Source organism: Amblyomma mixtum, chromosome 1 (assembly GCF_055824585.1).
Source record: "Amblyomma mixtum isolate Tamu chromosome 1, ASM5582458v1, whole genome shotgun sequence".
Classification (NCBI taxonomy): domain Eukaryota; kingdom Metazoa; phylum Arthropoda; class Arachnida; order Ixodida; family Ixodidae; genus Amblyomma; species Amblyomma mixtum.
In genome coordinates, this window is record NC_143012.1 from 174,133,388 (window position 1) to 174,147,632 (window position 14,245).

General features: G+C 44.7%; 1 pseudogene; it reads right to left on the bottom strand.

The window, feature by feature from the left end:
* Positions 1 to 1,726: 1,726 nt before the first annotated feature.
* On the bottom strand, positions 1,727 to 3,822 carry LOC149369866 (uncharacterized; annotated as a pseudogene).
* Positions 3,823 to 14,245: the final 10,423 nt, after the last annotated feature.

Below are 14,245 nucleotides of genomic sequence, written 5' to 3' on the forward strand. Positions count from 1 at the left end.
GTATTTACTAAGGTAATCGCGAACGGGGTCAGGACAACCTTAGACTTCAATCAATCAAATGATCAGGCAGACGTTCGTAAAGAGTACTTGACAATAGACCATATTCACGCTATCATTCAGATGATAGAGAAATGCGCAGAATATAACCAGCCCCTATATATAGCGTTCATTGATTATGAGAAAGCATTCGACTCAGTAAAAACCTCAGCAGTCATGCAGGCATCGTGGAATCAGAGTGTAGAAGAATGTATGTGAAAATATTGGAAGATATTTATAACGCTTGCACAGCTACCATAGTTCTCCATAAAGTAAGCAATAAAATTCCAATAAGGAAATATTGTGTCAGGCAGGGAGACACCGTCTATGCTATTCACTGCCTGTTTACAGGAGGTGTTCCATGGCCTGAAATGGGAACAGTTGGGGATAAGAGTTAATAGAGAATACCTAAGTAATTTGCGATTCACTGATGACATTGCCTTGCAAAGTCATTCAGGACATGAACTGCAAAGCATGATCAATGAGTTAGACAGGCAGAGCAGAACGGTGGGGCAAAAATTTGACATGCAGAACACCAAAGTAACATTCAACAGTCTAGCAAGGGAGCAGCAGTTCGCAATTGGTAGCCAGGTGCTGGAAGTAGTAAGAGAATATGTCTATTTAGGGCAGGTAGTGACAGCTGATCCGGATCATAAGAGGGAAATGACTAGAAGAATGAGAATGGGGTGGAGCACATATGACAGGTTCTATAAAGTCTTGAATGGCAGTTTACCATTATCCTTCAAGAGAAAAGTATGCAACAGCTGTATCTTACTGGTGCTCACCTATGAGGCAGAAACGTAGAGGTTAACAAAGAGGGTTCACATTAAGTTAAGGACCTGTGGAAAGAAAAATGGTGGGTTTAACGTTAAGAGATCGGAAGCGGGCGGAGTGGGTGAGAGAACAAACGTGGGTTAATGATATCTGAGTCGAAAACAAGAGGAAGAAATGGGCTTGGGCAGGGCGTGTAATGCGAAGGCGAGATAACCGGTGGTCTTTAAGGGTAACGGAATGGATTCCAAGAGACGGCAAGTGTAGCAGGGGGCGGCATAAAGTCGGGTGGGTGTATGAGATTGAGATGTTTTCGGGGATATGGTGGCTGGAAAGGACAGGCTTAAGGGAGAGACATGGGAGAGGCCTTTGCCCTGCAGTGGGCGTAGTCAGGTTGATGATGATGATGGTCCACCATTGCCGGGCTGTCTTGCGTATTATGACCTGTAGAATGATACAGGACAGCATTAGTGCAAGTAGTGCAACGCAGGCTTCAGTCAAATGCTATTTTGTAGTGAAAGATTGCCCCTGCATTCAAAATATGATGCATAATGAGGCTTCATCACACCATGAAATGTCTCATTGAAGCAATGCCATGTACAGTGTTATAACAATGGTGTGGATAAGCATGCTTGAGGGATGAAGGAAGTATGAAATTTTGTGGAACATAGAAGTTAGGTTTATATGAAAAATCAAAGCATGGCAAACAAACGACAACAGGGAAAAAACTGCACTGCTTTGGTTTTCTGTGCTGAACCAACTAACCCAAATTGCCACTCTTCATCAGTTTTTTTTTGTCCTCCACTGCAGCAATTATCAGAGCAAAGAAATTTCTCTGTTTCCGATTTCTCGCTTGACAGAAAAAAAAAGATCTTTTATGACAGACAAACACCGCATCTTCAGTGCCTCTATCATACCTTCATGCCATGAACTGGCGACAATGGCCGTTGGAATGGCCCTTCACCCTCCAGTCTTCGCACTGCAATATTTTCCACACCTGCCGGTGGTGGCGATGTGGCGGCATGAAATTGAAGTGGTTCCTGAATGTCGTTCTCAGGGCTAATGACACCGATTTAGCCAGGGCTTTCACCCGCAGCCTCGGGAGACGTGGTAGCCATCTGCGGCGTACAGGGCACGTTTTTCTTGTCCCGTTGCAACAAACCGCCCCTGCAAATGCACGAATAATATGGACACTATAGCAGCATCTCACATAATGCGACACAGTCAAAATGCGCAAGCCAAAGTGTACTTCATGATGGAAATATGTGGTCGTAAAGTAAACGAGGCACAAAGAAAAAGAAGACACAGGACACGCGCCATATCAAGTATATTTCAATCGCAGTCACTTCAGCATTCCAGGTTAGAGGGCCGATATGCATGCAGTGCCTTTCCGGTACATTTACCACTTCATGACCACGCCAAGGTGGTATTCCAAGTTATATACAACTTTGTTCTCTTCACATTATATACTTTTGCTTGCCTTGATGAAACAGAAAGTCCATGGATTCGTACTAGTCATTTATGATGTAACACAACGTAGTACAAGCTTAAATCAGAGAGAGAGAAACAGAAGGACGGAAAGGAAGGGGAGGTTAACCAGGCGATGCCCAGCAGGCTACCCTACATGTGGGGAGGGGAACAAAGGGGGAAAAGGAAAAATAGCGGCAACGAGATGAGTTTTCCAAGTGTCCATGGACCACTATGTCAAGGGGACAAAGGGCACACACTGAAAGCTTAAAGCTTGTAGACGAAAACACAACCCAGAGTCCTTTAAGAACCTCAGGAGCGCTTTCACTGCTTTCCTTTGTGAGGAAGCTTGTGTCCAGGGCCCCAGAACCTTGGGCTTTGTTAGAGGGCGTGAGTCCAAGCGGTAGAGAGTAGCAGCCAGGAAGGCGCACTCTCGCTCAAAACGAGGGCAGTCACAGAGTAGGTGCCCAATCGTTTCATCGCAGCTGCACTGCTCACATGCAGGACTCTCTGCCTGCGGAATGTTTACCTGCACGCCGACTAGCACCACATCCTCTGAGGCTGCGAGGATTCTGATTATTGTCAAGCCTTTTCCTCCTTTTTCTTTGCCCCGCTGTCTCCGACAGCCGTGGTGGTAGCCTGAAGAGAAATATTTTCCTGGCCACAGAGGCTGCCTGCTGCACCAGCTTCTGCATGGAAGAAACAAGCAGCATTAATAAATGTGGCATACAAAACAGCAATGTGAGAGGAAAGTGGCCAAGTATGCGACTGTCGCATACATGAGAGCAATATATCCATCAAACTTCTCTGTCTATACTGCACGATGAAACAAGAAGTCTCCTAGCTTACATGCCGTTCTGGCACTTTGTAAGCACCATGCAGACATGTGCACATTGAGGAAATCTGACGTGCAGAAAAACAGAAGAAACGCCAGAGACAATTCATACAGTAGACTATGCACTAAGTAATCACAGTATAACGTACACCCTCCGCACTGCGTGGTCCCTTTCGCCATCAGTCACCCACTGTTTGTTTCTATTCCCTCTTTCTTCCCTTGGAAGTTGAGGGGCAATTTTTTTGCGTCTTTGCCTCCTGCAAACCGAGGCTTCACACGCCAATGCCGGATACTTCTTGTGGTAGTGGCTTTTCTGATAGCAACCCATGGAAAAAAGCAAGAAAACGAGCTATAATCGTGACATCTGTCGCGCAATTTGTTATGCGCGAAGCACGTGCTCCTTGCCGCGAAAACCACATTTCGCACGCGTAGCCGCTACTCACAACAGTCGCAAGCTCCCCATGATCACATACCTTTATATCATCGGCTATGTCCTCCGGCGGCCGTTGGGTGCAGAGGTCGTTGCCGCCGACATAAATTGCTAGGAAGTCCAGTGGCTTCAAAGACATCCTGTTGATCATGTCCAGGAGGATCCGTGCGTCGGCGCCGCCGAAACTGAATGTGCACACGTTACACGGTACATACAGTCTTGTGTCGTTCAGAAATTTTACTTCGTTGTCGCCAGTGATCGCGCCGTGCAACGCAGAAGACATGGCGACGTGTGGCACTTCACCCTGCCGCGCAGACAAACCCCCGCGCGCACAAACGTAAGCACCACGTGACAACCATCGCTAGCAACGCACTCAAAAACTAGAGCATATGTAGCGTGCATACTATCCACAATAAAATATAATACTATTATAAAGTGCATCTGTCTAAGGCTCGAACTTCGCTATTTTTGTGACTTTTGTATTTTGTTCGCGCCACGTTTGCTTCTAGTTCTGGTTTCGAATTCCGCAAGGAAACGGGCATGGGAGTTTGGAAAATCTGGGACGCCGGGGAATGTGTTCGCAGAGATAGAGTTTATGGTTCGCAGCCACGGTTATGTGGCTGTAACTGCACTGTGAGACTCGCCAGCAGCAAGACTGTCACTCGAGCGGGACAAAGCAACTCACCGAAATATGTCAGATTCTACCGCTGTTCTGGCCACCGCGGTGGCTCAGTGGTTATGGTACTCGGCTGCTGACCCAAAAGACGCGGGTTCGATCCTGGCTGCGGTGGCTGAATTTCGATGGAAGCGAAATTCTAGAGGCCCGTGTACTGTGCGACGTCAGTGCACGTTAAAGAACCCCAGGAGGTCGAAATTTCCGGAGCCCTTCACTACGGCGTCTCTCATAGCCTGAGTCGCTTTGGGACGTTAAACCCCATAAACAAAACCAAACCAAACCATCTACCGCTGATCTCGCCGTTCGCTGTTCGAGGGGATCCCGTGCAAAGAGAAACCTCGCTATAGCAGGAGTAGCCTCCATGGCGGTGGTCAAAGATGACAACATTTTCCGCACATGCAACATCAAGGACGAACCCGATGTAGAACTTGTTGGGTTATCTGGCGCATGGTTTTGGTAATAGAAAGCGAAACTCAAAACGGAATCGAGGGAAGTGAACACGACGACGCGCTGTGAACCCGATGTAAAGCGATGCTTCTGCGATTCAGTGCCCTCTCCACCGCATTTACGAACATTACACTATGCAATGCATCCGCGGACAGTGTACTTGACAGCGGTTCACCATTCAAGCGGTAGGCTACAAGAAAAAGCAAAACACAACTTCAGTATTTTTTTTTCATCAATTTCGAATGCTGAAGCTTTGCACACCAATAACCATGCGACGCTCGCATGCGTTTTCGCCCGAACAGCCAGCTTTTTGAAAGCAAATGGGAGCGGGCGCGCCATGTGAATTTTGGTATAACAAAATGTGTCAGAAGCAAACCTATAGCAATTTCCCTAGCAGCAGTCAGGCAACGGCAAAAAGGTCTGGTATGAACTGCATACGGCTGACCTGTTTTGCTATATGCTGTTATTAATAACATGGGCTATTTTTTCACTCGCGTGTCATTATTTCAAAAGCGTCTGAGTATTCGCTTTTACTGTTATAAAGCTGCATAAGATAGTTGTCTGGGCTACATATTTCTGCATGTTAGGTACGGACTGAAACCCTTCTCACAGGCTCTGTCCGAAAGACACTGGCAGTTGGTGTTCGCACACAAGCCTGATAAAATACTAATCCGAATTAGTTACCCCACAGAGTCTGTTTTTTGGCAACTTCTTCACACGAAAGTCTCAGGGAATACCTCCACATACGAGCCCAAAGAGTCAAATGAGTCCTATAACCGTGTTGTCACTTAGTCTGCACGAAAACATAATTACATTGCCTTCTTTACGAAGCCCATCTCTCATTTGCCATGTTACACAGCATTACGACGCCGACACCACTGAAGGTGTTTGGGATATCACTGGGGTGATACATTGTTATATGGGTACACGAAGTTGACGTACTACCCTAAAAAATGTTTCACTGTGAGATGTATTACAGGTTACAACGGAGACTTTAGAAGAACCTTGTCAAAGAAGGGCTTAAATCACACCTGCACTGACCGCATGGTTGGTGCCTGCTAAGATGTTTCAGTGCATGTTCTCTCAAGGAAATAATTGCAGCAATGCTTCTCATTGTTGACAACATATATTTGAAAACTGTTTTCTCTCGCATCTCACCCGCAATTGAATAAGAAAGAGAGCAGAAAGGCAAATATTTTTGCATGTCACAAATCTGCCAGTATCGCTGCATAACAATAAATCAACTTAGGTTCAGTTTGAACTGTATAAGTTTGGAATTATTCTGAGTGAGCTATATTTTTTACTTTATGACAAAACAGGTAAAATATTCAGTTAACACCATGGTTTCTTAAGGCGGGAGCCTTTAGTGCCCCATCGTTGTAAGCAGGAGTTGTCGACAGAAATGTCACGCTTTTCAATTGGTCGAAACGGTCGTGACGTCACAGTGCGCGAATTTCAAACGGAGCCAATTGTACTTTGGCTAGTAACCATGCAACGAATTAAAGGGATCGTATAGTGATGGTTTAAAGGGAATGAGTTTAGTTAATTGCTCAATCACCTGATTAGCCTAATTAACCTTTATAATGAGGCCAGATAAAAAATAAAACCGAGTAGGAAATTGGTCGAGTTTGGGAACCGAACCCCGGTCTCCGAAGTGGGATACGAGCATGCTAACCACTCCGCCACGCCAGCTCTTTTTTTTCTTTATTGCCTGGCTTTTGCAATGAAAATTGGACAATACAAACAATCAACAAAACACAATAAACGCTATGTACATGCGACTCGTGGTCAGTCAGCATGAATCTGGCTTCGTCTAATTAAAATTCAGGCAATGTACACAGCGGCTCCAGTTTTGAGAGCCACTCCAGAGGGTCCGCAGCGGCCTTCTGAATGGCCAGAAACATGTCCATATTTTCGCGAAAGTAAATCCTGGCAGGTCTTGCGTATCGGTCACAATGGTAGCCTGCCATTCTGGAGCCCCATATACAGTGGAGGCCTGTCAGCATTATTAAGGCGAAAGCCTATAATGTCTCATCGTTGTAATCAGCAGTTGTCGACAGAAATGTCACGCTTTTCAGCTGGTCGAAACGGTCGTGACGTCACAGTGCGCCAATTTCAAACGGGGCCAATTGTACTTTGGCTAGTAACCATGCAACCAATTGAAGGTATCATATAGTGATGCTCGAAGTAAGTGGGACTGAGCTTAGTTAATTGCTTAATTACCCAATTAGCCTAATTACCTTTTCTAGTCAGGCCATATAAATAAATAAAACCGAGTAGGAAATTACTCGAGCTCGGGAATCGAACCCCGGTCTTCGGAGTGCGAGACGAGCATGGTATCCACTCCGCCATGCCAGCTCTTTTTTTTTCTTTATTGCCTGGCTTTGGCTCATGACTAGAGGCCGTATTTTTAGGTACTAAAAAGCACGTTTTAGGCGCCATAAATAGGCGGCTAAAATTTCATTTTAGGCACCTAACGGAGAAAAATAGGCACTATGAACTTTATCAAAAGTGCACACAGTTCCGAACTTCAGCGCGCAATATCTGCCGTAAAATAAAACAAAAACACAGCAGGAATGATTTGGGACCTTAAGCAAGGTGCGAACATTAGAAGCCGTTTTTTTTTAAACCTGTCGCTCAACTTTTCCTACAATACACATGCTTCAGCAGAGCAAAATGGACGGTTACCAACACTTTTAAAACACTTCGGTATACCTCGAAAGAAACAATTCGCTTGTCGTGTACAAAAGTAGAAACAATGAACACCTTAACAGGAGGCTGCGTATTTAAAAATTGATAAAAGAGCGAAGAAACCATTTCGATTTAAGGATCATGCCGGAAGAGTGGCCTTCATGCAAGCATTAAATGACCATTGTTTGAGTCATTTACTCTATGGTTTGAGTGCACGAATGCATTTGCGTATGCACGCACGACTGCCAGCTGTCTAGTGTGGCCTGCCCCAACAAAATCACCGCCAAATGTCATTTGATGAAGATGGCATGCGGCTGGGGCACAAGGAACGAAAATAAGGCAGGTTACCCAGGTGCAAATTTTAATCAGTTAAACTGTTTCCAGCAGGTTTATGGAACATTTTACTGTTGGTTTCAATTGGATCCAGCTGGTAATTATTTGGAGGAACCTGTAAGTTACTCCGTATACTTTCCGAAATGTGGTGCCATCTGGCCAACTACCACTTTAACAGCCAAAGTCATCAAGAAGCTGCCAGATAAAATGACAGAAAATAGGAAAAAGGTTGCTGACGAGGTCATCTAATGTTGCAACGTGTGTGTTCTACTCAAAACCGAAGTGGATTCGAAAGCAAACAGAATCTGAAAGCAATACCACAGCGTATTTCAGGCCCCTTTTCTGTAAAATAGGGCATTTTTAGGCACCGATGCCGGAAATAGGCATTTATAGGCACTGACACCCTGAATAGGCATTTATAGGCACTATAAAAAGAGTATTAAACATATTGTCAACACCTAATTCATGCTCATATGTAAAAATGGTGCGCCTACGAAGCGTTGAAAAAAATAGGCATTTGCCTAAAATCCGGTCTCTACTCATGACATTGCACAACAAAATTACACATAACGCTATATACATACAACACTGTCGTGGTCAGCCAGCACGAGACTGGCTTCGTCAGCTTAAAATTCCCGTAACATACACAACGGCTCTAGTCTTGAGAGCCAGCTCGGTGGTTTGGAATGAACAAAGGCGCGTCTAGTGAATACGGTGTCTTCGCTCACTGCCATTCTCCTCCCTTCCCTTCCGGCGAGGTTTAAGTGTCCACCAAGATATAAGAGACAGATACATTTCCTTTCCTCAAAAACCAATTTACCGACGAGCGAGGCGCAGAACCGAATGGGCGATGGCGTTCAATGGACTCCCTGGCAGCGTTGCAAGACGCTGTCGCGTTCCGCTCTTATAGGCGAAGCTTAACATCTTAACCACACATCAGTGACCGCACTTTAGGTAAAAAAAGTGCACTCCCCCTGAATTTTGACGGGTTTCCACCGAGATATGTGAGACAGTTACTGCGTAATTTCCTTTCCTCAAATACAATTTTCATTTTCTTCATTACGGGCCATCTTTGTCTTTCTTCTTTCACTCCCAATTCCTCCCTTCCTCTACGGTGCGGTTCAGGTGTCCACCGAGATGACAGAGAATTACTGCGCCTTTTCCTTTCCTCAAAAAGCGTTGCGTTCAAACGGCAAAGCATCGCGCCGAACGGGTGGTGGCGTTCCGTGGACTCCCTGGCAGCGCTTCAACACGCTGTCGCGTTCCACTCCTAAAGGCGAAGCTTGAGCGTCATTAATCAGCAGTTAATTAGTATTGAGGCACTAATCAGCAATTAACCATTAATTAGTGATTTGTCATCACTTAGTAATTAGTACTCAATTACATGTGACGCCACCAGTGCCACAGAAGCAGGCAAAGTGATGCGGAAAACGCTTTCGCCTCTACCCACTTTAGACAGTGTGCCCCCTGAATTTTTAAGTCGAAAGGCACCCCATCCTCATTTTCAACAGATAAGTACCGAATGCCGTACGGGTCTAGCAGAAATTCTTTCTTTAAGGTTCGCTGCAACACATCCCAAAAATAAACCCCTCCCCAACAGTGTTTTTTTAAAAAACATGGTCTATTGTTTCCGGCTTCCTGCAAATCAAACAGTGAGATCCCCAGGGTAAAAAGAATTCCTTTCCCTCTAAAAATTTTTTAACCGGTAAGCTTCCGGTGTGCAGCTTAAAAAAGGTTTTTGTTCCTGGCGGCACCTGCATTTTTTTCACTCTCTTTAAAACATCTTTGCCTGGGCCTCCACTGTACAAGGCCCTGTACAAGGGCACGGGGAAAACTACATCGCACAAAGCACGGTACAGTTTCTTTCGTTTCACAGTGGACAGAAAGTCATTTGAAAACCGCGCGGAAAGAAACCTTACACTAGCAACGCCCTTAATAAAGTATGTAATGTATGTCTTCGGAAATTCTGGTGACTTTTTGCATTAGGCTCATTCGACTGTCTTATGACTTTCTTGTGAGTTTCCTTATGCGTTCGTAATGGCTTTCTAAAACAAATTGGCCGCCGTCATTCTAGTGTGTTCCTAATGCATGCTTTTCTGATGCCTTCTTCTTGGGTCTCTGATGTCATATCAAAGAGCTTCTGCATTAGAATCTTTGATGCTGATCAGATGCATTTCTAATGTTTTACTGCGGTTTTCCCAGCTCGTATTTGAGTGTCTTGTGGGGGCAGAGAAACATTCCGGCATGTTTTAATGCAGTATGTAAATAAAAGCAGTCCTCCATGCTACAGCGAAGACAGAGTGAAAATTTGCACTGCATGTGGGAACCACCACTCCGACTCTACCACCACACTCTTATGAATCTGCTACTGTGTAGTTGTAAGAAGACATTAGTTTTCTAGCTCCTGCAGCTTTGAGGCATCAAAAGTGTAACATGTGACTTAAAAACTATGTGTACCTTGTGAGGTGGGCATCATCGTTTTGGTGGGTACATGTAAACATATAATACAAGGATCCATGTTGTTAAAAAAGGCATGCTAAATAACCAGCCAAAACTTTTTAAATCAAAAGCTGGCTTGCATGCATGGCGATCACATACATACGAACTTCTCTGAACTCATTTTATTTCTCTGCTCAGCATTGATAACAGGCTGTTCTTCAGCTGCAGCAGTGTGGCTGCAGGAAACCGGTCACATGTGTACCCTGCACACACACATACAAAAAAGAATTCATGCATTTTGCAAGTTGCATATGCAGTTCAAGGCAGCCATGTTACTCAAAAAACTTCAGCAAATATGTGAGACAACAGTCAGTCATTCTTGCACAGAAAAGAGACAATGGCAGACAAAAATCATTATACAGCAAAATGAGAGTGAAGAATTTCAATGCACTACCTGGCAATTAAACAACCCTTAACAAATGCATGTCTTCTAACTTTTAAGAACCGAAGTCAGGAAACAGCGAATACATGTATTAGGTTGTTAAGTACTGTATATTCATGATTGTAAGTCGAGCTATTTTTTTTTAATATGAAAATCCGAAGTGGGAGGGGGGTCAACTTATAATCGAAACCAAAGTAGGTCACCATAAATGAATGTGAGGCAAATTAGATATCAGGGATGGCACAGCGTGGTTGCGATTTTGTTTGCTCGACGGCTCCACCCAGTACTATTCAGCTATTCTGTGCACTTGTTCAGAGGAATTATTTGTTATTTATGGGAGTGTCAATAGTTGATGGAAGGGCTGCTGTTCCAATCGCAGTGACGCCGCCACTCAAAATGGCAGCGCTTCCGGAGGTGTCTGTAGCCAATGGAAGAGCAGATGTCACTCATGCATAGTTTCTCTTTGGCTCTGTTCGAAATATATTTTACTTGACTGGCAGCCATGTTTTACCAGTTTTTAATGCAGCGCTTCGTCAAACGTCACTTGTGCTCCAGGAACGGTAAGTGTTCAGCGTTCGTTCACAGCTAATTCAAGATGGCTGTCAGGCTTTACATCGAAGAAAGGAACAACTGCGTGCTGCGCCACAGCGAAAAAATTTCAGCTTTTCTACACGACGTCATGGTGCAGCTCTTTGTGAAGTGCAGTATTTCGTTGGACAACGACGTTAGAACAATGTGCTGTGGAATTGCAGCAGCGACAACGATGGCAAAAGCGTGGACGAGTAGTCCAGTGAGTAATGCATTTTCACTTTGATGCCACATGCACGCTTTTTTTTTCTCCCTGACATTGAATATGGGGATGTCGACTTACAATCATGTAAATGAGGTATTGTCCCATAACACATGGTATGTATCTGGAAATTTTGTATCATACAATGCCTCTAATTTCAGCACCTAGATAAAGCCTTCTAGAATGCAAAACTTGCACAAGGTTTATATTCCAGTCTGGCAAACCTAAACTGAAATTTAATTCGTGAACCAACTTGAAGTTTAGAAAGTTCGCATTTTATACATGCAAATTAATCTATTGCCTAAACGCAAAGCAGTAGCTGTCCCTTTCATCTCTCAAAACGAAAAAAAGGTAGCTTAAAACTCGTTTTCTAAATCAATAGCAATACTGCTATATCAACTTGAATTCCCATTTAAGTAACATGCGACTATGAATTCATGCTAAAATTTTTCAGAATGCCCTTCCTACCACAGTCTCACAGATGCATACAGTACTTTTAACTAAACTATTCGAAAACAAAACAGTGCATACCTAGCACGGCATTCAGCCGCACTGGATCTAGCCCATCCCTGGACGGACCCTCTTTATAAGCATTAGTGTCTCTTACATACAGTGACTTGCCCCGAAGTTCCTCTTCGGTGAACACATGCCGAAGAAGGCCTCTCGCGAATTTCATTGGCAGCCCTTGGCAATGAGCTGCCAGCCTGCTGATGACAGTCTTTTCGACGAGGACACCGCCCCCTATGTCCTCCTGCATAAAAAGAAAAGCACAATTGCAATAGACACACATTCCTTTCATCGGTCTGTGCTAGCAATCACACAATCACACGCTGTCGACACCCACATCAAGCAACAGGATGACGCGTGCATGTGCAAGACTTTGCTAGGGGTGAAGGATGCACAGTACACGATCCTATTTGCCGTGGCCAACAAGGCCTTCAAGAAGTGCGGAATGTTACCCGTATTGCATTCCTTGGCATCAAGAGAACACAATGGCATACATTTCAGAGTTTCCTGCAGAAATTTTCTAGAAAACTGTTCGCAAAATACTTCCATAAAAAGCGCATAAGTGCTCAAGGAATTGTTTTACATGAAATTAAATGACATATCTAGAATCAGCACACAGCTATACATATGCCCTGAAAATTTCATAGCTATGACTGGATTAATAAAATTTTCTTTTCAAGACCAGGGTTCGCCTTAATCATCGATTACCATGTGGCAGTAGTCTACGACAGTTCAATTTATAATCGAATTGCATCTCTCATTTGTTTCAGTTTCAACAGCCAAGCAATCGCTATGACGTCAAAGGTCCATATAGGTCACGTGAAGCATGACAAAAACTGTTATACAACTGCTGCTTTGTCGTTTTAATTCACTACAGTGCTGCCAGCCTGCCTCAAGACTGAACACAGGTGAAGAAGCAGTGAATGTATCAGCTTTTCTCAAGCTTCACGACCTATACAGAAATTTGACATCAAAGCCAACACTCCGCTGTAGATACAAGTGAGAAGAAACTTGATTACAAAATATGAGAGGTCGCACGTGAACACCATGTGGTGATCCACGTACAACTGTCTTGGCATCACTGCAAAGAACAAAAATGCAACCAAACTTGGCATGTCCTTTAATGGACCTCTAGCTTAAAAGCTCAGCTGAACACCTCAACCTAATTACTAAAGCGAGTGACAGGCTCAGCTGAACACCTCAACCTAATTACTAAAGCAAGTGACAAAAAAGTGTTAGCTGTGGTGGTTACTCTACCACCTTGTCTTTTTTTTTCATGCTTCCTGCCATCAGCATGGCAGGCACTTCTTGCTATGTTGCATTTGCTTTGCTATTTAGAACTGATCCAAACACATGCACTTGTCGACAATCATCCCCGCAGGGAGGCGTCTGCAGCATGCGGACGTTGGTGAGTGGCGACACCACGGGGTTAACCCGAGCATCCGCAGGGAGATCCCCGCAGGGGGATGATGGTGAACAATGCGTAACCACGGACCCGAGCATCCGCGCTTAGCCGTGCGTGGCATCGCCGTGTCCGGGGAAAAGGGGATCCTGGTGGCTGAGCCGATGCCGAGCGTTTGGACCCTTAAGGCCCCTCGGCGGAGGCAACACACCACTTTGGCCCCAGCTTCCTGCAGACGGCACCTCCGGCCTGACCCAACCGGAGGAAATCGGCAGTCACCTTTTCCTGTCCTCCCCTCTATCTTTCACATTCCTATTCCCTTTCTTACAACTTTCCTGTATCCTCCTCTCTTCTTCGTTTTTTTCCTCTTTTTCCTGGCGGCGAGGGTTAACCGTGTGTGACCAACTACCCTGAGTTGAGTCATATTAGGTTATAGTTAAGGTGTACAGCTGGCGTGGGCAGGACTTTCTTTCAAGTTCCTGTCGCGTCCCCTTGTTGGACTCCATGGTGGGTGGCTGGCACCATGACCGAAAAACTAAATTTTTTTATGGCTCCCCCCCTTTCCAAACCTGATCGCTCTCTTAAAAGAGTGCGGAACGAGGCAGAGAACTTTTTTTCTAAAAAGAAACCAACATTTGCGAAATTCCATGTCGTCCACAGTGAAGTTCAAGATAAACAGGCCAGAATTCTATCCCCCTTTATGGTATCGAAATGCTTAACAGAAGCTTTGGGCCCCGGCTACAAAGTATCGAAAATGACCAGTGGCTATTTATTGCTGGAACTCCGAGAAAATGTCCAAACCACCAAACTCTGTAACATAGTGTATATTGGGGACACACCTGTCTCCATCACTGCACACCGATCCCTCAACACTGTCCGTGGAGTCATCTCAGATAATGATTTTCTACATCTCACAGAGAAAGAAATGCTGGAAGGCCTTTCCGATCAAAACGTCATTGATGTGTACCGAATCAAAACC